At 44.1% G+C, this 27297-nt stretch overlaps 1 pseudogene; it reads left to right on the forward strand.

Moving 5' to 3' along the window:
• The first annotated feature begins 2948 nt into the window (after window positions 1-2948).
• Nid2-ps13 (nidogen 2, pseudogene 13) lies at window positions 2949-27065 on the forward strand (annotated as a pseudogene).
• Window positions 27066-27297: the final 232 nt, after the last annotated feature.

Below are 27297 nucleotides of genomic sequence, written 5' to 3' on the forward strand. Positions count from 1 at the left end.
ACATAGAGGGAAGAATAAACAAATCTGTCAGGCAGAAAAATAAGACAATAAAATTTATTATAGGTTTTGATGGTCCAATTTGTTACAGAGAATTCAGATATATTAGTGCCTACAGCATTTACAATTCAGAGGCTATTGCTACACAAATGACAAGTGATGTTCCTTTAATTTATTATTGGTCTTATTTACATAGTATATAATCATTATGAAAAATTATAACCATTTTGTTACTCCTCTAACTGAGCTCCCTCAACTTTTCAGTTTCCTTGCATGCAGTTTTCTCAGGTGGCTGTTCCAGGTGGAATATTTTAACATGAAAAAAAAAATTCAACAGCCTCTATAATAACTATATGTTACATGATGCTGGTAAGTCATTGTACTTGAGCAAGTTGTTCTGTATGGTGTTCCAAAAAATGTCTAGTGTAAAGCAGGACACATAGAACACAAACTGTATGTCTTTGTCAGATATTCACTGACCTAAAATTGATAGATCAATAATAAAAAGGTAGATGACATCTAGGTCATAGACTGGTTAATTATATACAATGGTTTACTAGATTGATTGTAGATGATCGATAGTTAATGCGTACAATATGGATGCTGACAAACAAACAGATGGATAGTGTGGTAGTTTGAATGAACACTGAGAAGTGACACTATTAGGAATTATGGCTTTTTGGTGGATGTGTAGCCTTGTTAGCAGAAGTATGTCACTGTGATGGTAGGCTTTATGGTCTCACATATGTGCACAAGTCTGGCAAGTGTGATTCAACCCTTCTGCTGACAGCCTTCAGATCAAGATGAAGAACACTTAGCTCCTTCTCTAATATCATATCTGGCTGCATGCTGTTCCCTGCCATTAGCTTAGTTTCCTTAGCACAGTGTCCTCCTGATTTGGTTATCTATTGATGTCCAGCAACTCCTCTCAAATGAAGTGCCTTCAGACAACACATATTTAGTAATTCTCAGGGTCATTATGAATTAAGAATGTGTTATGGGTTAAATGAGGCCCTTGCTTCAAGGGTCTATCACATGGCTGCAACCAAAGTCAACCAGCGTTGTGGTGCTATCTCAAGACTCCACAAGCTCATTTATACGTCTCTTGGCAGAGTTTGGTTCTTGCTGGCTGGTGACCAGAGGATCTCTGGAGTTCTTTACTATGTGTTGCCCTCCTGATGCAGTCTATGGCTTCCTCAGAACCAGTGGAGATAGGGTGTTGACTGGCAAGCCAGAAAGGCCATTGAAGTGAATTCTGATCACTATGGCCCCATTCTGTTGGTCAGAATTCACAAGCAAGCCTCTCCTTCTCAGGTTGGCAGGGGTGGGTTGTTGGAGAGTAGGAGTGCATGGGAGGATGGGGGTTTATACAAGAAAGAGAACACTAGGAAATCAAGCTGTGGGGATTCCATCTTGGATTTTGGTTTGCCTCTAATTTGTAGGCTAGGCCTCCAGTCAATGTTAGAGCTATTGTTATGCTGGATGGAGGGATGCTGAGCCAGAGGCAGAATGTATGGTGGGTGGAAGAGTAAATAAGGAGACTTTGGACAAATCAAATCGCCTCCTGCCTCTGAGACATCATTTTGTCCTCAGCAAAAGGTAAATACTTGGTCACAGGGGGGCAAATGAGAAAAAAAAAAAGTTCAAGCTTCAGTTTGTTTTCTGAGGGAGAAAACATAGCTCTCTCCAGCTTGCAGGGACAAACTGCTCTGGGCCTTTTCTGTTGCGTTGATTCGGAGACTGTCAGTCTGGTATTTTCAAGGATTTTAGTATTTGGCCCCTTCGGGCCAAATAATAAAGAAATATATTAAATAACATAAAAATAATTAAGAATTACATGGCTGGGATAAACACAACGAGAAAGCTGGTTTTGGGAGTCCTTTAAAGTATCTCTAAGGCTTTTTTAAAAACTACCTTTACTTCTAAGGAGCCTGTGGTGGGTGGGCCTAGCTGAGAGAAAACTGGCTGTATGTGGGAAATTTCAAGCTCCTGATAATAAAATGGTAATAAAATCTCATCCAGCTCCTGAGGCTTAGAGCAGAGGGGATGTTTATGGTGGAGGGGGTTCCCCAACACAGGTGCAGCTGCTTTCCAGGTTGGGAGGTTTTCCAGGCCTACAGGGCAGCTGGGGTTATGGACTCTGTGGCCTCCTGCTAGTGTAGTTCTTTACTCCCAGGCTTTGGGAGAAAACACTCAGTTGTCCCGCCCTGGGGCCAGGCAGCTTCACTCCAGGCTCCAATTGAATGGTGTCACACAAAGTGGGATTCACAGTCTGAGCTGGAGTGGTTTGCCCCAGGGAAGGTAAACAGCTGGGGAGGACATTTCAGAGGGTGGCAGTGTCCTCCCAAAGGTTAGCCAGTGATTGGGGATAGAACTTGGGAGTCAAGCCTTTCACAAAGCCATGCTTCTCACCAGGAAATGTGGGTGGGGCGGAGCAGTCCCGGGATAGAGATGAAGGTCCTTTGAATCTATCAGAGGTCCTGGCCTCTTGCAAGAGGGGTACCCAGGACGCCAGGGCAGGGAACACACTCCAGTGTGTAATCTCATTACTCTCCCTCGCTCTGCCAACCTAGCGCGCACAGTCGCTTACAACCTACAGCTGTCCGCGCGCCTAGTGTCCCTCCAGCCCATGAGGTCACCTCCTGCAGAGCCATAACCCATACTGGAGAGTTGTGGGTAGCCCAGGAGTAGTTGGGACAGCCCAGACCAGATCCGGCCAACAGTCTCACCTTACCAGACTACAGCAGTCTTAGAAAACCTAATGAGAACCAGTTTTAGTGGCCGCTGGCAAACTTTCTCAGACTCGCTGATTGGTCAGTGGCCGAGAGCTGTAGCCAATCAGTGTGGTGGTTGGGCCCACATTGCGGACTGAAGGTCCGTGTGGGCGTCTGGCGGGCACTGTGGCCTGCAGAGACTCGAGGTGTGTAGGGCAGAGCCAGGGAGGAGTGAGCATGTCTTGGGACCTGACAGCCAGGCGGCTGGCACTGCCATCACCGCTATCGCTGCTCCTGGTGCTGGTGCTACTGTCCGGAGCCAGGGCTCTGTGTCCTGAAGAGCTCTTTCCTTACGGGGAGACAGGCTGCCGCGGGAGGGCGACGATGAAAGTTCCGCGGCTGTGAAGCTAGCAGTACCTCTACGCTTCTATGGTGTCCAGTTCAGCAACCTCTACAAAAGTTCAGCTCCCAGAGGTGCACGGCTTGGTGTGGGGTCGTAGTTTCTTCCCCGGGTGTGGAGCAACTAACCTCCATGTTTAACTGTCATTGCCGCTGGGGACCAGGCTTAGCAGCGGCGCTGCAGCTTCTTGATCCCTACTGTGGAGGAATAAGGATCATTTCAAGGGAGAGCTGGAACCGTCCCCCTCTACTTCAACTTCCGAGGCAGGAAGATGAAGTTGAGGCGGCTAGTGCGGTTTGCGTTTAGGGGCGGTGGGAGGCTGTGCATGCAGGCATAGCAATCTAATGAAGGACACGGCGCCCAAGGTGTGCAGTGGTGGAGAAAGATGAGCGGGTTCGAGAGCGGCCGCACCTGTGGGTCGCAGTGCACTTGAGGACTGTCGCCAAAGTTGAGTTTGTTACCCTGGATGTGTCTCAACCTGCAAAGAGGAGGGAGTCTTCTTGACTCAAGTAGAACTCGGACCTTAGGTGCGTTCGACTGGTGGTTGCCCTTGGGACTTGAGCGACCACTGTTTTGCCCTTTTAAAAACGTTTATGTGGGGCGGGATTCACGTGCCACCTCATGCGTGTGAAGAGCAGAGAACAACCAGGTTTTTTTTATCCCACCTTCTGTCAGGTCCTAAAACTCAAGTCGTCAGGTTTGACTGCAGAGTGCCCTTACCTGCTGAACTGTCTCAGCGCCCTGTGGTCTTATTGTAGGTGGGCACCAATGGCATCATCTCCACCCAGGACTTACCCCGGGAGGCTTAATATGTCGTTGATGATTTTCCTACTGACTTCCTAGCCATCGCCCCATTCCTGGCTGACATCCACTCGAGTCACAGCAGTGGCCGAATCCTGTATGGAGGACACCTCCTGGGCTGTGCTGAGTCTGGCTGCTTGCTACCTGTGCACAGGCTTCCTGCTGACCAGGTCCAGCTTCCCCCCTACCCACTTCTTCCTGGCCACCTGGGAGCAAGTGGGCCCCTAGGAGGAGGACAGTCTTGGGGCTGCGTGGTCTGGAGAGGTAAGTGAGGGGTACTCTGCAGCTGAAGAAACAGAAGGGTTGGGCTTGAACCGGAAACTAAGGCATTGGCTAGGAGGCATTCCCTTGATTCTGCTCCTCAACACTAAGAAAATCGCTTAGTAAAATAAGGGACTAAGGTGCAGGTACCCAAGACCCTGAGGGAACTTAAGGCACTTTACAGGTTTTTTTCTTTTTTCTGGAATCACCTATAAGTACACAAATATTTCTAATGATATATTCATCGAAAAAATTAAAAATTTGGGAAATTTAAAAATGAACAACTTTTTTTTTTTTTTTTTTTTTTTTTTTTTTTTTGTATGAGCTGGGTGTGGTGTCACTCGCCTTCAATCCCAGCAGAGTCAGAGAGGCAAACAGATCTATGTGAGTTCTAGGCGAGCCTGGTCTACAAAGTGAGTTCCAGGACAGAATACAGAGAAACCCTGTCTGGAAAAACCAAAAATAACATGTAGGTTCGTGTGTACATTTCTAGCTATTTCTTTGGCATATTGTTGCCGTTGACAACAGTGGGTCCACAGTGCCCATATTTCTGATTCACTTGCTTGTTCTGCTGTATAGTATGCTCTGGTCAGTGTATTTCTGTAAATTTATTACAACCGTATAAAATCTCACCCTTCCTAGTGGTCATTAAGGTTGCTCCCGTGACGTTTTTACTGTAATCAATACTATAAAATGCTTTATAAAGGTTTTTTTTTTCTTTTTTTCGGAGCTGGGTACCGAACCCAGGGCCTTGCGCTTGCTAGGCAAGCGCTCTACCACTGAGCTAAATCCCCAACCCCATAAGGTTTTGTTTTTTATTCGTGTGTGTGTGTGTGTGTGTGTGTGTGTGTGTGTGTGTGTGTGTGTGTGTGTATGTTTGTCTTTCTCTGTGTCTGCTTGTGTTGGTAGGGCCAGAAGAGGGCTTGGGCCCCCTGAAGCTGGAGTTGTTACATACAGGCAGTTGTGAACTGCTTGACTGAGAATGGATACAGAGATTTGAGCTAGCATGCTGAAAGGACTACAAGGTGCTCCTAACTGCTGAGCCACCTCTTCAAAGCCAACACTTTTTAAAGTGTCAAAACACTGCACAGCCTTAGCTGACATCACAGGAAAGTGAGCAAGCATGCCATGAACTTCTTAGTAAGTTCCTTGTAGCTTTCTCCACATTGCCTTCGTAACAGTTTACATACTTCTGTCTGCAGGAGCCTGCTTTGCAGTCTCCCTGGAGAAAACACCAACTCTGCTCTGGCTTTGGTCTTGGCAACATGTGAAGCAGGTATGGGAGGGTGAGGGTAAATCGCCTCATTCCTGGTGTAGGTAGAGACAGAGTCCTCTTGTGAAATTCCACCTGGGTGTAAAATGCCATAGACCTGGAGCAAATCTGTGTTTGCTTTAACTCCCCTAGAGCCTCTGAGCTACAGAAGTGATGTCTTCCCTAAGAGCTTGCCCATTGTTCCTGTCACTGACAGTGGCCGTGTTTGTTCTGTGAACTTGAAGGAAGAGACATGTTTTCCTAAAGCCTGCACCAGCAGAGATGGAGAAATAAACATTGTTTGAAGCTACAGTTTCTTACTTGACAGGTTAACATCCAGTTTTGTTTACTGACTAGCCTTGTAATGCCTTGGGTTTGACATCTCAATTACAGTTCAACAGAATACCTTCGACTCAAACACTGCCTCCTTGGGGCAGGCCAGCCAACTAGAGGGCTAGAGAAGACAGTCCCCACTGTTAAGTTTCATTTGCTCAGTCATTCATTTATACATTCTTTTTAAAACGTTTATCTAATATCATGTATAACAAGCTTATAGTGGAAAAAAATAAACTTTTCTAATACGAACAACTAGGTTGCCAATTCTAATATTTCTATTTTCTTACAGTCTTTTTTTAAAATTTTTCATTTATGAGTGAGAGTGTCGGTGTGCATGCACATGTGTTCATATGCATGTGTGAACCAGAGGTCAACTTTAAATGTCTTTGCTTGGGAGCCATCTTGTCTTTCTACTCAGGGTCTCTCTGGGACCTGGGGCTCCCCAGTTAGGCTAGGCTTGCTGGCCAGTAAGCCCTAGGGATCTGCTTGTTTTTCTCTCCAGAGCAGAGATTACAAATGTGCTGCCACAACCTGCTTTTCATCTGGGTGCTGCCATTCAAATCAGGACTTCATGCACGCACAGCAAGCACTTCATAGGGTGTGCTGCCTTCCCAACTTCTCCTGTAATGTTAAAAAACTTTATGTCACAGGGTTAGGGTTAGGAGCTAGGGGTTAGGGTTAGGAGTAAGGGGTTAGGATTAGGGTTATATATGCAGAGTCATATATATTATATATAATCTCTATCTAAACATAGTTGATATTTGTTGATTCAGAAACTATTTTTAAACATTTTCCTTATATCGGCACTGAAATAGACATAGACTCTAAGCAGAATGCTCTTACTCTGAAAGGCCTCTCTTTCATTTAGTAGGAACACCATTGATAACGTTTTGTTGTGGTAATATGGTAGACTCTCCAGCTAGAGCTTCCTCCTAACCCATCCTGATTCAGGGATTCCATTTGGGTAGGTTTCAGTGAGCAAGCAATTTCTCCAGGATAGAAGGCAGAGCATGTATCAGCCTGTGTGCTGAAGGTTAATGTACTAGGGGCATGGCAGGCACAGTGTCTTTCAGAATAGCAGCGTGTTGGGATCTGATGCAGGAGCACTCAAGGGTACAGACGTTGTCCCGTCTGAGGACTGCAATTGGTTCCTGGAAGTAGGCAGCCTTGAACAATTTGAAGTTGGGGGAGTCTGACGTTTATGTTGTTCCTTTTGTTTTGCTTTTGATCCCCTCCCTCCCGCCATGCATCTCAGGTTGGCCTCAAACCTCATAATGGACGATTATCTTGAATCTCTGATCCTTTGACCTGACTGACCTGTGCTGAGATAGTGGGTGTGCAGCATCACAACCTACCCATTTGATGGGAACTGAACCCAGAGTGCAGGCTGAGCCACAGTCTTTCTGTTGAACTTAGTTAGTAAGGGTCGAAGGGTAAACTACTTAGACAACTGTTAAATAGTCTGTTTGTTCACACCATCAGACTTCTCTTTAAATTTTTAAAATTGTGTTTATGCATATGGGTCATATGCCTACACACCGTTGCATGCAGTGCCCGTGGAATACCCTGGACCGGATTACCTACAGTTGTGAGCTGTCATGTAAGTGTTGGGAAATGAACATAGGTCCTCTGGAGGAAGAGCCAATGATCTATCTCAACCAGGGAGCCATGCCTCTGCCCCCCTCTCCTTACCTTCTTGCAGGACTGTTTTATACTGTCTTCTCAACACAGTCCCACAGGATAAGTACAGTAATTACTGTTTATATCACAGAAGAGAAAATAATTTCCAAATCTGCCTTAAGTGAGGCAAAGTTACCTTAGAAGACATACTTTTCCCCTTTCTTACACTTTTCATGCAAGACCCATTTTCTTTTTTCTTTTTTTTTTTTTTTTTGTGGCTAATCACATTTCTCTATTTATTTATTCATTCATTCATTCATTTTCACACTCCAGATTTTATTCCCCTTCTGGCCCACCCTCCAACTGTTCCACATGCCATACCACCTCACCTCCCCAACCCTCACTCCCCTAACCCGTGAGGATGTCCCCATCCCACCCACCCCACCCGACCTCTAAACTCCCTGGGGCCTCCAGTCTCTTGAGGGTTAGGTTCATCTTCTCTGACTGAACCCAGATCCAAGAGTCCTCTGCTGTACATGTGTTGGGGGCCACATCTCAGCTGGTGTATGCTGCCTGGTTGGTGAACCAATGTCTGAGAAATCTCCGGGGTTCCAGGTTAATTGAGACTGCTGGTCCTCTTACAGGGTGGCCCTCCTCCTCAGCTTCCTCCAGCTTTTCCTAATTCAACCAGAGGGGTCAGCAGCTTCTGTTCGTTGGTTGGGTGCAAATATCTGCATCTAACTCTTTCAGCTGCTTGTTGGGTCTTTTGGAGAGCAGTCATGGTAGGTCTTTTTTTTTTATTATTAACTTGAGTATTTCTTATATACATTTCTAGTGTTATTCCCTTTCCCAGTTTCCGGGCAAACATCCCCCTCCCCCCTCCCCTTTCTTATCGGTGTTCCCCTCCCCACCCTCCCCCCATTGTCCCCCTCCCCCCAACAGTCTAGTTCACTGGGGGTTCAGTCTTAGCAGGACCCAGGGCTTCCCCTTCCACTGGTGCTCTTACTAGGATATTCATTGCTACCTATGAGGTCAGAGTCCAGGGTCAGTCCATGTATAGTCTTTAGGTAGTGGCTTAGTCCCTGGAAGCTCTGGTTGCTTGGCATTGTTGTACATATGGGGTCTCGAGCCCCTTCAAGCTCTTCCAGTTCTTTCTCTGATTCCTTCAACGGGGGTCCTATTCTCAGTTCAGTGGTTTGCTGCTGGTATTCGCCTCTGTATTTGCTGTATTCTGGCTGTGTCTCTCAGGAGCGATCTACATCCGGCTCCTGTCGGTCTGCACTTCTTTGCTTCATCAATCTTGTCTAATTGGGTGGCTGTACATGTATGGGCCACATGTGGGGCAGGCTCTGAATGGGTGTTCCTTCAGTCTCTGTTTTAATCTTTGCCTCTCTCTTCCCTGCCAAGGGTATTCTTGTTCCCCTTTTAAAGAAGGAGTGAAGCATTCACATTTTGATCATCTGTCTTGAGTTTCATTTGCAATCCCACCAACAATGGAGGAGTGTTCCTCTTTCTCCACATCCTCGTCAGCATCTGTTGTCCCCTGAGTTTTTGATCTTAGCCATTCTCACTGGTGTGAGGTGAAATCTCAGGGTTGTTTTGATTTGCATTTCCCTTATGACTAAAGATGTTGAACATTTCTTTAGGTGTTTCTCAGCCATTCGGCATTCCTCAGCTGTGAATTCTTTGTTTAGCTCTGAGCCCCATTTTTTAATAGGGTTATTTGTTTCCCTGCGGTCTAACTTCTTGAGTTCTTTGTATATTTTGGATATAAGGCCTCTATCTGTTGTAGGATTGGTAAAGATCTTTTCCCAATCTGTTGGTTGCCGTTTTGTCCTAACCACAGTGTCCTTTGCCTTACAGAAGCTTTGCAGTTTTATGAGATCCCATTTGTCAATTCTTGTTCTTAGAGCGTAAGCCATTGGTGTTTTGTTCAGGAAATTTTTTGCAGTGCCCATGTGTTCCAGATGCTTCCCTAGTTTTTCTTCTATTAGTTTGAGTGTGTCTGCTTTGATGTGGAGGTCCTTGATCCACTTGGACTTAAGGTTTGTACAGGGTGATAAGCATGGATCGATCTGCATTCTTCTACATGTTGACCTCCAGTTGAACCAGCACCATTTGCTGAAAATGCTATCTTTTTTCCATTGGATGGTTTTGGCTCCTTTGTCAAAAATCAAGTGACCATATGTGTGTGGGTTCATTTCTGGGTCTTCAATTCTATTCCATTGGTCTATCTGTCTGTCTCTGTACCAATACCATGCAGTTTTTATCACTATTGCTCTGTAATACTGCTTGAGTTCAGGGATAGTGATTCCCCCTGAAGTCCTTTCATTGTTGAGGATAGCTTTAGCTATCCTGGGTTTTTTGTTATTCCAGATGAATTTGCAAATTGTTCTGTCTAACTCTTTGAAGAATTGGATTGGTATTTTGATGGGGATTGCATTGAATCTGTAGATCGCTTTTGGTAAAATGGCCATTTTTACTATATTAATCCTGCCAATCCATGAGCATGGGAGATCTTTCCATCTTCTGAGGTCTTCTTCAATTTCCTTCTTCAGTGTCTTGAAGTTCTTATTGTACAGATCTTTTACTTGCTTTGTTAAAGTCACTCCGAGGTACTTTATATTATTTGGGTCTATTATGAAGGGTGTCGTTTCCCTAATTTCTTTCTCGGCTTGTTTCTCTTTTGTATAGAGGAAGGCAACTGATTTATTTGAGTTAATTTTATACCCAGCCACTTTGCTGAAGTTGTTTATCAGCTTTAGTAGTTCTGTGGTGGAACTTTTGGGATCACTTAAATATACTATCATATCATCTGCAAATAGTGATATTTTGACTTCTTCTTTTCCGATCTGTATCCCCTTGACATCTTTTTGTTGTCTGATTGCTCTGGCTAGAACTTCAAGAACTATATTGAATAAGTAGGGAGAGAGTGGGCAGCCTTGTCTAGTCCCTGATTTTAGTGGGATTGCTTCAAGTTTCTCTCCATTTAGTTTAATGTTAGCAACTGGTTTGCTGTATATGGCTTTTACCATGTTCAGGTATGGGCCTTGAATTCCTATTCTTTCCAGGACTTTTATAATGAAGGGGTGTTGAATTTTGTCAAATGCTTTCTCAGCATCTAATGAAATGATCATGTGGTTTTGTTCTTTCAGTTTGTTTATATAATGGATCACGTTGATGGTTTTCCGTATATTAAACCATCCCTGCATGCCTGGGATGAAGCCTACTTGGTCATGGTGGATGATTGTTTTGATGTGCTCTTGGATTCGGTTTGCCAGAATTTTGTTGAGTATTTTTGCGTCGATATTCATAAGGGAAATTGGTCTGAAGTTCTCTTTCTTTGTTGTGTCTTTGTGTGGTTTAGGTATAAGAGTAATTGTGGCTTCGTAGAAGGTATTCGGTAGTGATCCATCTGTTTCAATTTTGTGGAATAGTTTGGATAATATTGGTATGAGGTCTTCTATGAAGGTTTGATAGAATTCTGCACTAAACCCATCTGGAACTGGGCTCTTTTTGGTTGGGAGACCTTTAATGACTGCTTCTATTTCCTTAGGAGTTATGGGGTTGTTTAACTGGTTTATCTGTTCCTGATTTAACTTCGGTACCTGGTATCTGTCTAGGAAATTGTCCATTTCCTGAAGATTTTCAAGTTTTGTTGAATATAGGTTTTGTAGTAAGATCTGATGATTTTTTGAATTTCCTCTGAATCTGTTGTTATGGCAAGACCCATTTTCTGTACACGAATCATATAAGGAGTTACAGTAACAATCGCTGCGCTTTTTCTGAAGACATCTCATAAATAAGGTTAGCTTTTTAGTGTTCATTGCAGCTTTGGTGCTAGGACAGTTCTTGGAGCCATATTCAAAGGAAGTGTGAACTGGAGTGAAGTTGCTGTGAAGAATGCTTCTGATGATAACCTCACTTTGAAATTACTGTTCTGTTGCTCCCAAGGAAAATTCAGCTGAATAGCTAGCCTCTTACAACAGAAAAAACAAACAAATAAAAAAAAAATTAGAGCAGGAAGAATTTGCACTGACGCTCCGGTGTCTTGAGGCTGCGGTGGGTGCCAAGTGTTTTAGTGTTTATTTGACATGAAGGTTACAGCCCCAGAGAGATGAGTTTACTACTTAGGATTCTCATTTTATTAGCAATATTTCATTAGAAACTGTCTTTGTCAGTTTCCTTTTGGTGTCCGTGCATGCTGTACCTGTGTCTGTGTGTGTGCCTGCGCCTGTGTGCACACATGAAGGCACACACAGACATTTATGCATGGCTCACATTTGTGTGGAGATGCATGTGTGGGCAGACCAGAGAAGAACTTTGAGTGCCATTCCTTAGGCACTCTCCACCTTTTAAAAATTATTTATTTGTTCTGCGTACATGTGCATGCTTTGACACTGTGGTAGTCACAGCACAACTTCAGAGTCAGCTCTCTGCTAATCCACCTTCATGGGGTCTGGGAATTGAACTCTGGTTATCAGGCTTCTGAGGTAAGCGCCTTTAACCTGCTGAGCACTCTATCCAGCTCCCTTTCAAATCATTTTCAGGCATACCTCCCACTGACCCAGTCTAGGATTGATTGCTGGGTGACGAGGCTCGAGGAGCTGCCTTCCTTCCTGTGGGACTACAGATCTGGAACTGACAGACACCATGACTGTTTTTGTTCAGTGTGTATTCCAGGGATCAAACTCAAGTCCTCATGCTTGAATAGCAACTCCTCACACTGAAACATTTTCCCAGCTCTTCCTTCAATTTTGCAGTTCTGGGACTTGAACACAAGTTCTCATGAAGGTTAGCTAAGTAAGTCCTTCATGAATGAGCAATACCCATAGGCACAGTAATTCTTTCATTACACCTTCCAGGTACTTGTGTAGTCAGGCACAAGGCAGAAAACACTTGCAGCAGTGGTCTTGGAAGACACAAGCCCTCAGTCTTCATTTTCTAAGCTGTAGATTGACATGCTAGTGCTGACTTTTTGGGGTTGTCATGAGAATTAACCAAGGCAATGTGTTGTTGCTGCCATGTAACGATCTTGTGGTAGAACTCCTTTATGTAAGGACTTGGTTTTTTTATTTCATTTTATTCTCTGTGTGTGTGTGCATGTATGTGTATGTATATGTTTATGTGCTACATGTGAATATGTATGTCTATGTATTGTGTGTGTATGTAAATAATCTATGTTCATGCTGTATATGAAATTGTGTGTCTGCATGTTCATGATGTGTGTGTATGTCTGCATTTGTGCATTATGTGTGTGTTTGTTTATGTGTGTGTGTGTGATGTGTGTGTCTGTGTATGGTTTATGTGTATGATGTGTGTATGTTCATGATGTGTGTGCTGGTGTGTGTCTGTATGGTGTGTTTATATGCATATGGTGTGTGCAGGTTGTGTGTGAGTGTGTGGTGTTTGTACGTTATGTGCATACTGCATTGAGGCCACTTGTGTGTGCATGATATATATGTGGGGTGTGTGTATGGTATGTGTGTAGGACATGTATGGTTTGTGGTTTTGTATGATTTATGTGTGCACATGCAGAGATTGGGAGGAGATCCTCCCGGTACCAGTTCTCTCCTTTTACATGGGTTCCTGGAACTGAACTCGGATTTCAAGGCAAGGGATTTATTTACCTTTTGAGCCTTCTCTGGCCCTCTCTATAAGTACTTTTTAAATGGAGGGTTTTCCAACTTACTGTTTTGGGTTTTTTTCCCCTTCATTTTTCTTATCTTTTTGTAGGGGAATTTGGTGGGGAAAATTCTGTCGCTTTCTTGTCTTTTAACTTTTCCAAACATCCATATTGTTCTTCAGATATTGCCATAGGCTGAATGGGCTTCAGGACTTGTTCCGTTCGATGAGGTTTTGAGCACAGGATGGGTTTTCAATTACTCCTGTGGAAGGCTCTTCTGAATACTTTGAAGGCCCTGGGATTGAACTCTTGCTTTGATAGATTTTTTTTTTATTTTTGAGGTAGATTTTGGCACATACCAATCTCCTTTGCCTGGAAGATTCTGTGATTTCTACATAGTTTTCTTTTTCTTCTTTTTTTTTTTTTGTTTATTTTTTCTTTATTTTTTTTTTCTTAACTTGAGTATTTCTTATTTACATTTCGAGTGTTATTCCCTTTCCCGGTTTACGGGCCAACATCCCCCTAACCTCTCCCCCTCCCCTTCTTTATGGGTGTTCCACTCCCCATCCTCCCCCCCATTGCCACCCTCCCCCCAACAATCACGTTCACTGGGGGTTCAGTCTTAGCAGGACCCAGGGCTTCCCCTTCCACTGGTGATCTTACTAGGATATTCAATGCTACCTATGAGGTCAGAGTCCAGGGTCAGTCCATGTATAGTCTTTAGGTAGTGGCTTAGTCCCTGGAAGCTCTGGTTGGTTGGCATTGTTGTTTATATGGGGTCTGGAGCCCCTTCAATCTCTTCCAGTTCTTTCTCTGATTCCTTCAACAGGGGTCCTGTTCTCAGTTCAGTGCTTTGCTGCTGGCATTCACGTTTGTATTTGCTGTATTCTGGCTGTGTCTCTCAGGAGAGATCTACATCCAGCTCCTGTCTGCCTACACTTCTTTGCTTCATCCATCTTGTCTAATTGGGTGGCTGTATATGTATGGGCCACGTGTGGGGCAGGCTCTACATACTTTTCTTATATCTGGTATAGTAATATTAATATTAGGCACTGGAAATGACATCAGAGGAATAATATCTTTTCAGTATGAAATGATTCTGCTCTCTTCATTCACTCCAGGATTTTCACATTGGGTTTGACAGAGTGTTCTACCTGGCATGCAAGAATGGCATGGTGCAACTGCATTAAAAAAAAATGAACAAATAAAGTGTTTGTTCATTTAGTTAATCTGAGATTTCTTAAACTGTCACTTCATAGAGCAAAGAGGTTATGTCCAGAAGATCTGAGAAATGATGGGTACTGTTTTTGTTTGTTTGTTTGTTTTGTTTTGTTTTTTGTTTTTTTTGTTGTTGTTGTTGTTTCGTTGTTTCTCTGTGTGTTTTTGGTGTCAGGGAGGAGGGTCTTATCTAGAACTGAGGTAGATAGTATGTTGAAGGTTTTTGTTGATGAGGAATTTCATTTGGGTTGGAAGGACCACAGGAATGGGAACTGAGTATGAGTGGTAGGAGAGCTTTCCTTAGTCTGGGCTGCATCCTGGGAGAAGGATGGGAGCATGGAGGTTGCTTCAGAAAAGGATGGAAACATTGTATCTGTAGTCAGGAAGCAGAGAAAGATGGGTGTTGTTTCTAAGCTTTCTTTCTTCTTTGTATGCAGTGCAAGCCTGAGCTCAGGGAATTGTGGTGTCTATATTTAGGGTGGGTCTTCCCTTCTTAATTAATCTAATCAAGATACTTTATCAGAGACATGCCTGGTGACTATTTCCTGGATGGTTGTAGATACCGTCAGATTGACAGCTAATAGTATGCATCACAGCTGGTCCCTGGACGCTTTAACATGGAATGGTGGGTGTTGAGTTGGTGCAGAGGTGACGGTGGTTGATCAAGAACTTTGGATTTAGCTGGAGCTTTTAATTTATGGAGCTAGAGTCCACAGAAAGGGTATGTGTGTAATTTACCACATGTCAGTGAAGACAGAGAGGATAGAGAATAACTAGATATATGAAAATGAGTTGAACAAAACTGCTTAGGTGTCCTTGAAGACTACATATGAAGGAGGATACACTATGCCATTGTGAAAGCATTAGGCATTCTCTTGACTCTGCAGTACCGGGGTGAATTTGGAACATCCCTAGCACATCAGTGTCCCCATGGGAATGGGGAAAAAATAACACAAAATGGTGGTTGTGTTATATAACACCAAACATCGGACGCCAGAATCAGTGGCCTTACACCTCCAGAGAATGTGTCCTTAAGGAAGACTGAGCATTGAACTGTGTCCCCCAGGAAGGAATCACCTCATTTCTTATTTTGTTATCATTTTGGTAAGGCTGGATAGACAAATCCCTTGTTGTAAAGATGACATTCTGCTGGTTGATGTTTTACCCTTGTTGGATGGTATGTTTGAGAAGCCTTCTTGTTTTCTGTTTGAACAGGAAACTGGAGACCTTGCAGCTGGGCAACTCTGACCTGATCCTCTTTGCACTGCTCCCCACCCTGTGGCGAGCTCCTCTCCTAGCTGGCACTCTCTCTGTCTCTTTGGGGAAGTTGGGAAGCCATGACTCTTGTACAGGTTTTGGCAGTGCAGCTGAGGGGTTACCTTCAGAACCTATGTGGAGGACTCTTGGAAAACTTGTATCTGGGAATGTGAGGGCCTTTACCTTTGGAAAAGAGTCAGACAGAATGTGTCTTTAAGGAGGGGCTCTTCAGGGCCTATGAAGTGGCCTCTTAGCGATTGTGTGTGGAAGTCTGTAGCCCTGACAAGGGGTTCATGTGTGGCAGATTTCAAGCAGGTCAACTCTTCCGGAATGTACTTTGGGATCATAAACTATATTAAAAGGAAGTTTTTGTTTGTTTTCTCCTCTGTTATTTGCCTCTTTTAGTGGAGATGAGGAAATTAAAAACTTGCCATCTGAAGTGAGTGCTTCGCCAAAAGGTGACACAGAAATGACATAGAACAAGTAAGGCACTACATGTGCACATTTCCAGGTTAAAAGTCAGGCTCTCCCATCACAGCCTCCTCACTTCTTCCCAGATCCTCCCCACTGCCTTCTGATCTCCACATGTAGACAGCCCTTATCATAGGGAATTTCTCTAAATTTAGAACCTTGGTTCTCCCTTATCTTGTGATGTTGATTGTGGCCATCATATCAGGAGCCTCCACAATTGGTTATTTAAGGATGGGATTATTAGTTCAGCTTTTCATCTCCTACTTGAACTTTCTTGTGACTGAAATAAAGCTTTGGCAGCCTCTGGCCCTACCCTGACTGGTGATGGATAACGCATGTTCTGCGTGTACCTGAGTTGGAAACTTAGAGGTTTTGACCTTTCTGGGGAGGTCAAAACAAGGAAGGTAAGCAGACTCTTCCATTTAGAGAATACGGAGGAGCTACAGATTTTTTTTTCTTGAAACCATATTAATATCTGCATTTCTTTGTCTTATTACCCAAACCTCAAAGCTGTACTTTAGCATTATGTGTCAGAAAGGTAAAAGTGACATTTGAGATGTTCTAGAACAAGACAGAAAAAAACACAAGGACACATTCATTCCTTGTATTCAGTTTTGAGGTTCTTGCTGTGTCAGTTTGTCTTGTTTAGCAAAATGAAGAGGTAATGATACCAATAAGTGATTTCTTTTCCTTCTTGTCATCCACCTTCTTTATAAAGCGAGTATTTGTAAGAGAAATGTCTCCCCAGTTCCCTATTAAATTGTAAAACATATATGATCTAGTGAGAGAAGCCAACTACAGCGTCTAAGACAGTGGAGCATCCCTTAACTAATTCTTTGGTGGAAGAAGGTGGTAATGGCAGAAAACATCCCTTTGAAACTCAGTAAACGAAATATCAGGGAATAATTCCACAGTCACCCTGGTGTTAATTCAGACTCCAACTCTCATCTAGGTCTACTTTGGCTCCCACAGTGTTTATCTTCATTCATTGGCTGGCACTGTGATGCGACCCCACCCCCACTCTGATGTCCTGGACACTCTCCTTTTTCTGTGGCCTCTGCCACCATGCCTGTCCCCAGTCACTCTCCTAAAATTCCACTCCTGGCTGTTTTCCTCTCCTATAATTCAGGCTCTTGGGGCATAGTTTTTTGTCTCTGTCCTGACTGCAGCATCAAACATAGTGTGGTTTAGCGGGTACCCAACCCCGATGAATTAATATTCAGATGGTTTAGTGAGTGGAGGCCAAAGTCAAACCAGACAACCAACAGGAGCCAAATACATACTGGAAAACCAAGAAAGTGGGTGCTGAAGGATGGAAGGGGTTCCGCAGGCAATCACAGTCCTCGACCCCCAGGAGGCAGTGCTTGCTGGTTAGGATTTTCTTGGTGCAGGGAAATATGAACACAGCATCAAAGCACTTAGTAGGAGTGGGGACCCTTAAACACTGTGTGGAGGGCTTAGTGGAGCTGAGCCAGGGAAGGGAGATTAGATCAGAGCATGTGTCCTGGAATGGCTTGTTTAGTAGAGTTCAGATGACTGTCTATTGTAGGGGATGAGCTGTTGGGTCTGGCTGGCTTCCACCATTAATCATTGCCCGACCTTAAGCAAGCCCCTGGGTCTCTTTCTTCATCTGCAATGTGACAAGATAACTCGTGTTGTAAAGAGATTGAAGAGGAAAGGGAGTTTGGCTGTGAGATCAGTAAGGATGCCTTTTGATCAGCTGCTTCCTGACTGAGTGTTGCCTGCAGTAGGCAATGTGTGGATGCATAGATGGATGGATGCATGTCTTGCTGGATGCATGGAAGTTGGATGCATGGATGGATGGATGGATGCATAGCTGGCTGACTGGATGCATGCTGGCTGGATGCATAGATGGATGGATGGATCAATTCATAGATGGATGGATGCATGGCTTGCTGGATGCCTGCTAGATGGATGCATAAATGGATGGATGCGTGGATGTTGGATGCATGGATGATAGATGGATGCATAGATTGATGGATGCATGGATGGTTGGATGCACGGATGGATGGATGCATAGATGGATGGATGCATGGGTTGGTGCATGCATGGATGCTAATATGATATGTGGATGTGAAAGCCATTGAGACACAAAATAAAAACTGAGGGTATAGGAATGAGCAAGTCAATTTTGTTCCTTGTCCAGAACTCTCAAAAGAGTTTGGAGTAGAGAAGCTTACAACCTTATCACTTTTAAATACAGTGTTTTAATGTTACTTGTTGAGAATTTCATACATTGATATAGTATATTTCAGTATATCCACTTCACCGCCTGTATTTGTTCTAAGAATCCCTTGAATACAGTGAAGCCTACTCATGAGTTAGGGGCCACCACTGCAGCATGGTCCACTCACTAGGGACCACACCCCTAAAGAAAACCCTCCCCTAGCAGTTCTCAACTGTCAGAATCTTCTCAGCTGCAGGCAGGGGCTTCACTGCCCTACCACATCCATGCTGGAATCTTGAGTGGTTGGCTCTTCTGCTGGACACGAACTGCACTGAGTTTGGGAGTTCAACGACCATATCATGTGCACATGTCATTGTTTTGACCCAATTCCTTCCGACCTTTGGCTCTTAAACTCTTTCCACCTCTTTTCTTTCCAATATTCCCTGAGCGTTGAGGGAATTTGATATGGTGGGAGCATCTGTGGCTGAGCTCTCCACAGAGAGTTCGGACTAGTTATGAATGTGTATTAACTACCATCCACTGTATGAAGATCCTCCCCCAATGACCACCGAGAGCTGTGTTAATCTATGAGCTTGTAACTGATATAGTTTGATACTATATATCCATTTAAGAAAATAGTAGTTATGGTTCACTCCCAGGGTTTATGAGCCTCTCCGCCATGGTTTCTTGACCAGATTTACAATGCCAGGCAAAAGTTTCCTCTTGTAGTGCAGACCTTCAATCCACCCAGAAAGTGATTGGTGATCCTCATAACATTCCTGCCATTCATGGCATACCCATGAGGACATCCTGCCAGGGCTTTTGTTATATAGCCCTGAGTAGTCACAGTGGAGTGAGAATAGTCTGCATAGCATCTTCTAGCATCATAAAGGGTAGCTAGCAAGGGTGGAAGCTTCCTGCTAAGTACTGTGCAGGCAGGTCTGTGTGATTTTTTTCAAGTTCTTTGACCTACTTGTGTGGTGTCATCTGCTATAGGATCTTACCATCACATTCTGATGGGTAGCCCTGAGCAATGAGAATTGACAACTCTGGTATCATCTCTGTGACATCCTCGACCAACTTGAGAGCGAGGTGTCCTACATCTGGCTCTGTCCTTTTTGAGAACTTGTAGCCAATGGAAGGAGAATGACCCACCTTATAAGTCAATTCCCTTTAAACGTTTGTTGTAAGTTGGCAAGTAGCTTTTCATATGGCTTTTGTATTTTAATGTTCGTGGATGTTTTACCTACTTGTATGTCTGTGTGAGGCTGTCAGAAGTCCTGGAACTGAAGTTACAAGCAGGGGTGAGTTACCATGGGTGAGTAGGCGCTGGGAATTGAACCCAGGACCTCTGGAAGAGCAGCCTGTGCCCTTAACTGTCCGTCTCTCTGGCCCTTCATATGGCTTTTTCAAATATCCTTAGTGTTAGTTAGTTCTTCTTCATCCTCTTCTCTGCAATCCTAAAGATTTTAAACCAGTGTTTCATTTATGCATTATTTAACTATTGTTCTAAATTGGTAGAAAAGATTTAAAAAAATAACACATGGTTTACAAAATTATATTTGTAATTTGAAGAGGGGATTCTAAAGGAGATTATGTTCAAAACCAACATGGGGAAATCCTAAAAAGGATCTGGCCTCCGCCCCCTTGTTGGAATACCTTACCTGTGTTCTGATTTTCTTCTTTTGTTTATTTCTTTATTTAAGGGTGTCTGCAATTCCTTTTTGTCCACAGCTGAACACTCTCCAGGCCGTTCTGGCATCCGATGAATGTGATTCCTATGCCCTCTTTCTCTATCCTGCCAATGGTCTTCAGTTTTTGGAACTCGCCCCAAAGAATCCTACATTGTCCAGCTGCAGCTTCCTGCGAAGGTGGCTTCTGCCAAGGGGAAGCAGATTACCTGAAGAGAAAAGCCCTGTATTTCAGCCTGACAAACAGTGAGCAGTCGGTGAAGACTCTCTACCCGTGAGTAATGTGGAGTGTGTGACTGTGCTATGCACTGGAAGGACATTAGGAGGGACACTATCTCTAGTGGCCAGAAACCATTTGATAATAACCTTTGGTGGCTTCTAAGAAAGGCGCTTGTTCAAAACCAAGAGCTAAGCTGGACCTCTGGAGCTTCAGGCTCTCCAAGATGTAAAAGATTCGTTCTTTTTCCTGCACTATCTGTCAGGCATAGAAACCAGAAAAAGCAGTGATTATATGTTTTTCAGAAATACTGGGGCTTGCTGTGAAATACATTGTTCTTGGAGCTACACAAAAATATCCAGTCATAACTAACTGCCTCAGTGGAAGCTTTTCAGGTTAATGATTTCTGGAGAGGAGGCATCATGATTCAGTCTTTCAAACAGGTATTGTTAAGGATTAAATTATGAGTACTATAATGGGGGAGAGGTAGATAAGGCTTTTAGTCGTCTCAGGTTTCTCCTGGCATCATCACCTGAAATCATGCTGATTGGTTTACCCACAGCGTTGCCAGAGACAAATCCATTTCTTAGTCTCCCCAGTGGGTTATTCTGCTAGTGCTGCAGTAAGCTATTCTACAAGTGTCTGTCCAGTTGGTGCTCATATGAGACTATTGACTTCAGGTGGGCTCTTTTGTCTTTGCATTCTGCAATACCAGCTTAGCCCACAGGAGTTACTTTGTGGCTTCCCATAGTTGCTTCTCAGTCAAACTAAAAGTAGATCGTGGGCAGATAGAGTGACAGAGCAAAAATTTGCTGATCACTTTATCTGCAGAGCATTGTGATAAAACACTTGCAGATATTATCTTAATTAAAACTCTCTCAACTTATAGACGGTAAGTATAACTATCTTCCCAGTTTTACAAATAGTCTTCCCGAAATTATGAAAGGTGCTTATGTCAGAGTTAAATGGCTGAGCCATAGTCAATACAGCTCTGAAGTATGGATACAGGGGTGATCTCTTATGCAGAGTAGATAGGGTGTTTCTTACTTGGATTTCATGTTACCTGGTTGTTTGTATTTTGGTTCATTTTATCAGTCACTCTGGTTACAGCTCATTCTGCCCCTGTCCCGCAATTTTGATATTTCTGGAAAGCATCAAAGGAGACAGTGAAGAACCGGAGTGAATGGATGACAGTGTTTGTGTGTGTGTGTGTGTGTGTGTGTGTGTGTGTGTGTGTGTGTGTGCATGTGCCTGCGCATGCATGTGTGTGAGCACGTGTATGAAGGCCTTTATGGCTCTAGTAGGGAAACACAACTTTCTCCACAGGCTTTTTGCACACACACACAGGCACAGACACAGGGGCACAAACATGCACTCGCACAGCAGCTTCTTATGGCTATGCAGGTACCAATTCTCATTCTAATACTCTGTGATTCTTGGTCCTTCCCAGATGCTGTTGGTGTCCAGGGGACCTGCCTTTAAAAATCATAGTATTTCAAGCACTCAGCCCTATTTCCAAGGGCTCTACATACAAGTGTCCCCTCCTGTTCTGTGATCCATACCGGGTCTTGGTCTCCATCTCACCTGCTGTGTAGTCTAGACTCTAGAACAGACTTAGCAGTTGGCCTCTATCCTTTCTCCTCTAATCTCTTACCCTCTAGCTTAAAGACTCTCTCTCCCCAGGTTGTACCTAGAGCCCCTTGGAAGGAGGGCTGAGTGCTTGAAATACTACGATTTTTGAGACACAGGCGTGTGCCAGAAAGGAGCAGCGTGAGACATGAGTGATTGACAGATTTGGTGTGCCTCACGCTTAATAAAATGAGACAGACTACAGACAATGGAATAACATAAAATGCAAGTCAGAATTACCCTACCACTACTCTGAGTGACAACTCTGCTACCTCCCCTTTCAGCGTGGGCTTTGCCTCCCATTCAGTGTTTCCATACTTAACACTGTCTCCTAGGCTTCTTTCCTCCAGATTCTGTCAGTATCATTGTCTTAAGGGTTGAAACATTGCATCACACATGCCCAGCATTGAGGACAACATTTGTAAACTAAAGTAGCTCAGGATCATGGTCCTAGCTCCCTCTGGATGCTTTGCTGTACCCCTCCAGAAGAAGAACATTTTCCTAGTCCTGGAATCTCTTCCTCCAACAGAGGTCATACATTATTCATGTTTGCAGGCCTCTTCTGAAACATATGCATATTCAGGTAGAGAAGAGAGTAGTTCCTGGGAAAGAATTAGTCACAGGCAGGCCAGCATGGCTGTTCTGTTTTGTGATACAGTTTTTCTTTCTAGGAGACAAATTCTATCTGTGAGCATTCAAAATGACCTCAGTGTGGAGGGTAAATTAACAATTTAGATTCCCACCAGGCACTGTGGCAAACGCCAGGATATTGATTTATGTCTCATTAGAAGGCATTTATTCAGCTCCACTCTTGCATGATTTCTATTTTCCTACTCTTTGAAGCTTTGAAGCTGTCCACTTCCAAACTCAAGAGGTTTCCCAGCTGCAATACCCTGCTGTGGGATGGGCTGGGGCTCCAGGGTCTCTTCTTACTGATTGGTTTCAGTTTTTAAAATTACATTACTGTGTGGGAGTTGGGGGTTGGAGGCAGCTGGTAGGGAGGTGTCTGGGTCGGAATCCAGTTTGTCAGAGTTTGTGATCTCCCACTGCCACGTGGATTCTGGGTATAGCTCTCAGCTTTTGTAGATAAGTGGCTTTCCCTGCTGAGTCATTTTATCAGCCTGGACTTTTGTCTTCTGTGGTATGTTTTATTTGCAACCCTAATTTCTATAAGCACCAACTGAGGGCAAGAGTTGAAGCTCTGCTGGTAGATACTTGCCTTGTGGACACAAAGCCCAGAGTTTTGACCTTGGTACCACACAAACAGGGTTTAGTATCACAGCTGGTATCCCAGTGTTTGGGAGGTGCAGGCAGGAGGAATAGAAGCTCAAGGTTATCCTCAGCTACATGCGACTGTGTCTCAAAAAAATGAAAAGAAACCTTAGCAATTGAATATAGCAAATCACAGAAGGGACAAACACTGACCTGACTTGGGGAGGAAAGGGTTTATTTGGTTTACTGTCCTGGGTCACACAGTGCATTAGAGGAGCCAAGTCAGGAACTAAAACAAGACAGGAACCTAGAAGGAGGCAGGAACTGGAGCAGAAGCCATGGAGGAACATTATTATTGGCTTGGTTCCTCTGTGTTACTTAGCCTGATTTCTTACACAACCAGAGATGGTACCCTAGGGTGGTATCACCCATAGTGGACTGCTCTTCCTCCCACCAATCATTAACCAAGAAAATGCCCCTCCCCCAGACTTGCCTTCAGGCCTGTGTGATTGAGGCAGTCTCTTCTCAGGTCTGCATCAGGGTGACGAAATCCAGCCAGTACAGCAGAGTATCATGAATACACTTGGGTAGACGTAGTGGCTAGTGGACAGTGCACAGAATGAGAGCGAGAAAGAGAACTGAAGAAAACCTCAGCTCTCTTCATTATTGCAGTAGAAACCTAGACTAGAATGATGAATACTTGCCCCAGGGAACAAAGATCTCGTTATATGAATCAGTGGATCTTAATACTTCTTTTTAGCCATTTCCTCTTATTCTTGATTGTTGACTTTTGAGGAAATTACATAGTTTGGGAGAATTTGAGCTTTGGTATTTCGTGCAAACACAGGATTGATATCATTGGCTAGGTCCCGCTTTCCAGAGTCTTTTTTTTGTCTCCATCTGTATTAAATTGGGTGTTTTTTATTTACATTTCAATTGTTATTCCCTTTCCTGGTTTCCAGGCCAACATCCCCCTAACATCTTTCCCCTAGCACTCTATATGGGTGTTCCCCTCCCCATCTTCCCCCCATTACCACTCTCCCACCCAACAATCACGTTCACTGGAGGTTCAGTCTTGGCAGGATGAAGGGATTCACCTTCCACTGGTGCCCTTACTAGACTATTCATTGTTACCTATGCAGTTGGAGCCCAGGGTCAGTCTTTGGGTAGTGACTTAGTCACCTGAAGCTCTGGTTGGTTGGCATTTTTGTTCATATGGGGTCTCAAGACCCTTCAAGCTCTTTCAGTCCTTTCTCTGATTCCTTCAATGGGGAGGTCCCGTTCTAGGTTCAGTGGTTTGCTGCTGGCATTCACCTATGTATTTGCCATATTCTGGCTGTGTCTCTCAGGAGAGATCTACATCCAGTTCCTGTCAGCCTGCACTTCTTTGTTTCATCCATCTTATCTAGTTCGGTGGGTGTATATATATGGGCCACATGTGGGACAGGCTCTGAATGGGCGTTCCTTCAGCCTTCCAGAGCTTTCCTAACCCGAGCTTTCTCTTAGGGTTAGGAGTCGTCTTACACATGGCTGTCCTCTTCACAGCAAGTGTGCCATTGACACTGAGATAGTAGGTGACTGAGCTGGCAAGAGTAGTGCCACATCCCAGCAGAAGATCTTGAGTTTCAGGATAGCTGGGACTATCTGGTGAGACTCCTCTGAGAAAAGAGATTCTTGGGAACTAAGAGGGGTTCATGGTCTACTCTACAGAGAAAATGAAGATCTGTTCCTAAATACTGAGCCTCATTTTGATTAATACATTTGTATCTCACCCATGTTGAACTTTTGCTCAAAAATTGTTTTAGACTTGGTCACTAAAAGTACTGATAGATCTATCATCCTCTGTCATTAATACATTAGTCCATGTGAATCACAGTACACAGAGATGTTTGGAGGACAAAGTTTCTTGTTAGCATGAAATTCTTGCCCTGGCTTTGCCAACTTTTGGCTGTATGATCTGAAGATTAACTAACCTCTCAAAGCCAACTTTTTCCTCACTAAGATCTAGCACAGCTACCACCCCTATCTTGCAGAGCCCAGTGAAGACTGATAAGCACTGGTGTAGGCACGGCTTGTAGAAATCAGTACTATTTAAGTGTTTTAGGGATTGTAAGCTTAAGTAAGCTTGAGTGCGATTTAAGTTTTCATTCACGTAGAGAAAGCATAAAATATTCTTGCATTCCATGTTTGCTCTCAAGACAGCCAGGTTTTGACAGAATATTTGATTTGGGCTTCTGGAGCAGACATATAACCTGATGACTTAGTGTTCCATACACAATGCCAGACAAAAGGCAGCTTATAACAAAGTTCCTGTATGGTATTTCTCTCAGTTACGTAGAAGCTTTGCTTCTGTTTGACATAGCAGGCAAAGTTTGACTTTGATCGTTAAAGTCTTTTGATTTCAAAATAAATTCTGAAGGAGGATGAATGGACTGGTTATAATCCACTCTTTCCTCTGTTCTTAGACTAAGCAACCTGGGGATTCCTGGGGTGTGGGCTTTTCACATCAGCAGCAGGCTGGCCCTGGACAATGTCTGGCCAGCCACAGTCAGAGGTGCCCATTCCACAGCCTGCTCCTCAGTGCTGGAGCACTCGTTCAACCATGCTGCAGCCTTGGAGATCTGTACTGAGGACAGTTTCAATTATTACAATGAGAATGGAGAGGATGTAGAATACCCACCAATTGAACCTGGGGAGGCCCGGGAAGGCCACAGCACAATGGATGTATTGATGTGACTTTCAAATCAAAGGCTAATCCAAGCTGTGTGGATGTTGGCACCATGTCTCCAGATTCTGATCACTCTTCTCCTTTGCCACACCCAGCCCCTGGTAACTGGCCATCCTACCGGGAAACAGAATCGGTTTCTTTGGTCCGTCAAATCAAAGAGGGGCCACCTGTGGGAGAGGTAGAGGTCCTGGATTTCAAGGACCCAGCATTGCTTTTGGATCCAATGGGCACCAGAACCCCAGCTCCTCCACAGGCAGATGCAGCTTTCCTAACTCCAGGCAGGAAACACATTGGGAACAGAAACACCCAGTCCTACCCAGTGCCTTCAGAGCCAGATGTTCCCGTCGCTCCTTTGGAAGGAGAAATCCTTCCTAATTACCCCGAGTCTAGTCACATGCCACCCCTGAGTGGAGGGAGGTATGTGGTAGGACTGGAGGACCACGTGAGTTCTAAAGCTCAAGGCAAGTGCATTGAAAACTGGGCATTTGAGATTTTGTTTAAAGAAAATATAGCAGAGTTGACAAACTAGACATGGTCATTCACCTGGGCCCATCCCTGTACCGGGCAGGCTGGGACAGGCTGGGGCAGGCTGGGACAGAAAGATTGTCTAGGTTCAAGAGTGGCCTGGCCAAATAGAGAATTCTAGGCCAGCCTGGATTATACAGTCAGCTCTCCTCCCAAGTGTAATGAAAAATTTTGGTTTGCAAGTTCACAGAAGGTGAGCCATGTCGAGGCTTCATAGGCATTGCAGGATGGAGGGTACAGCCATTTAGCTTTGACTGTGGTAGTTACCTGTGCAGGCTTAGGCAAACATGCTGAAGAGCCTTAGGGAGAGAACACGGTATAGACACCTGTGTCTGCTATTAGTTCTGGTTCTTGTCCCCACAGCTGTGGCCTTCACCTCCCCTGAACCACCTTATCCTGGTTCTGTGACTCACTAGCACTAAAGGTAGCAGGAAGAAGGCAGGGGAATGCCCAGAGGGAACAACTTTTCATCCACCCTGATGGACTGGGAAACTGGACCTAGATTCATCCTCCCCCACACCTATCTCAATGATCTCTGCCAGGAGGAAGTGGTCACACCTCTCTCCACAGCATTTCTTCTTCACAGTTTTTCTGTCAGTGTTTTGACAAAAACATTAACCTAGCAAAGAGGACCTTCTGGTTCTGCTGGGACATTTTCTGCAGGTTCAGGAGTTGTTTGGAGAAATAGTTCAGGGGGGAAGAAAACACTTTGTGTTTAACAGAGTATAGAGTAATAGTTAGGGTAGGAGCGTTGTTGTCAAGTTTGAATCATGGCCATGGTAAGGCAACTTATTTCACCCCCAAGTCTCTGATTTTCATTTATAAACATATTGCCAGGATTTGTTGTTAGTATATGTTATGTTTTGAGTGCCTTCATTAGTCGGTTCCTTAAAAGACAATTACGGCCATCGTTACTAATCTTTAGAGAATTTAAAACATACCAAACTGGAGGATGGGGCGGGTGGAGAGTGAACAGCTGGGCTGGAAAACAGAGAAACTGAAAACAGAAAGTCTAATTAAAAAGCTTTTGCCTCCTGGCTCCTTTTCTCCTTGATGAAGTTTGATGAGCATTTGTTTTTGTAAAGCCAAACGTGTGGATTGCTTTTAAACGTTCTAGAACTTTCAAATTCTTCTAACAATCTCCAAAAATATTC

Source organism: Rattus norvegicus, chromosome 1, assembly GCF_036323735.1.
Source record: "Rattus norvegicus strain BN/NHsdMcwi chromosome 1, GRCr8, whole genome shotgun sequence".
NCBI lineage: Eukaryota > Metazoa > Chordata > Mammalia > Rodentia > Muridae > Rattus > Rattus norvegicus.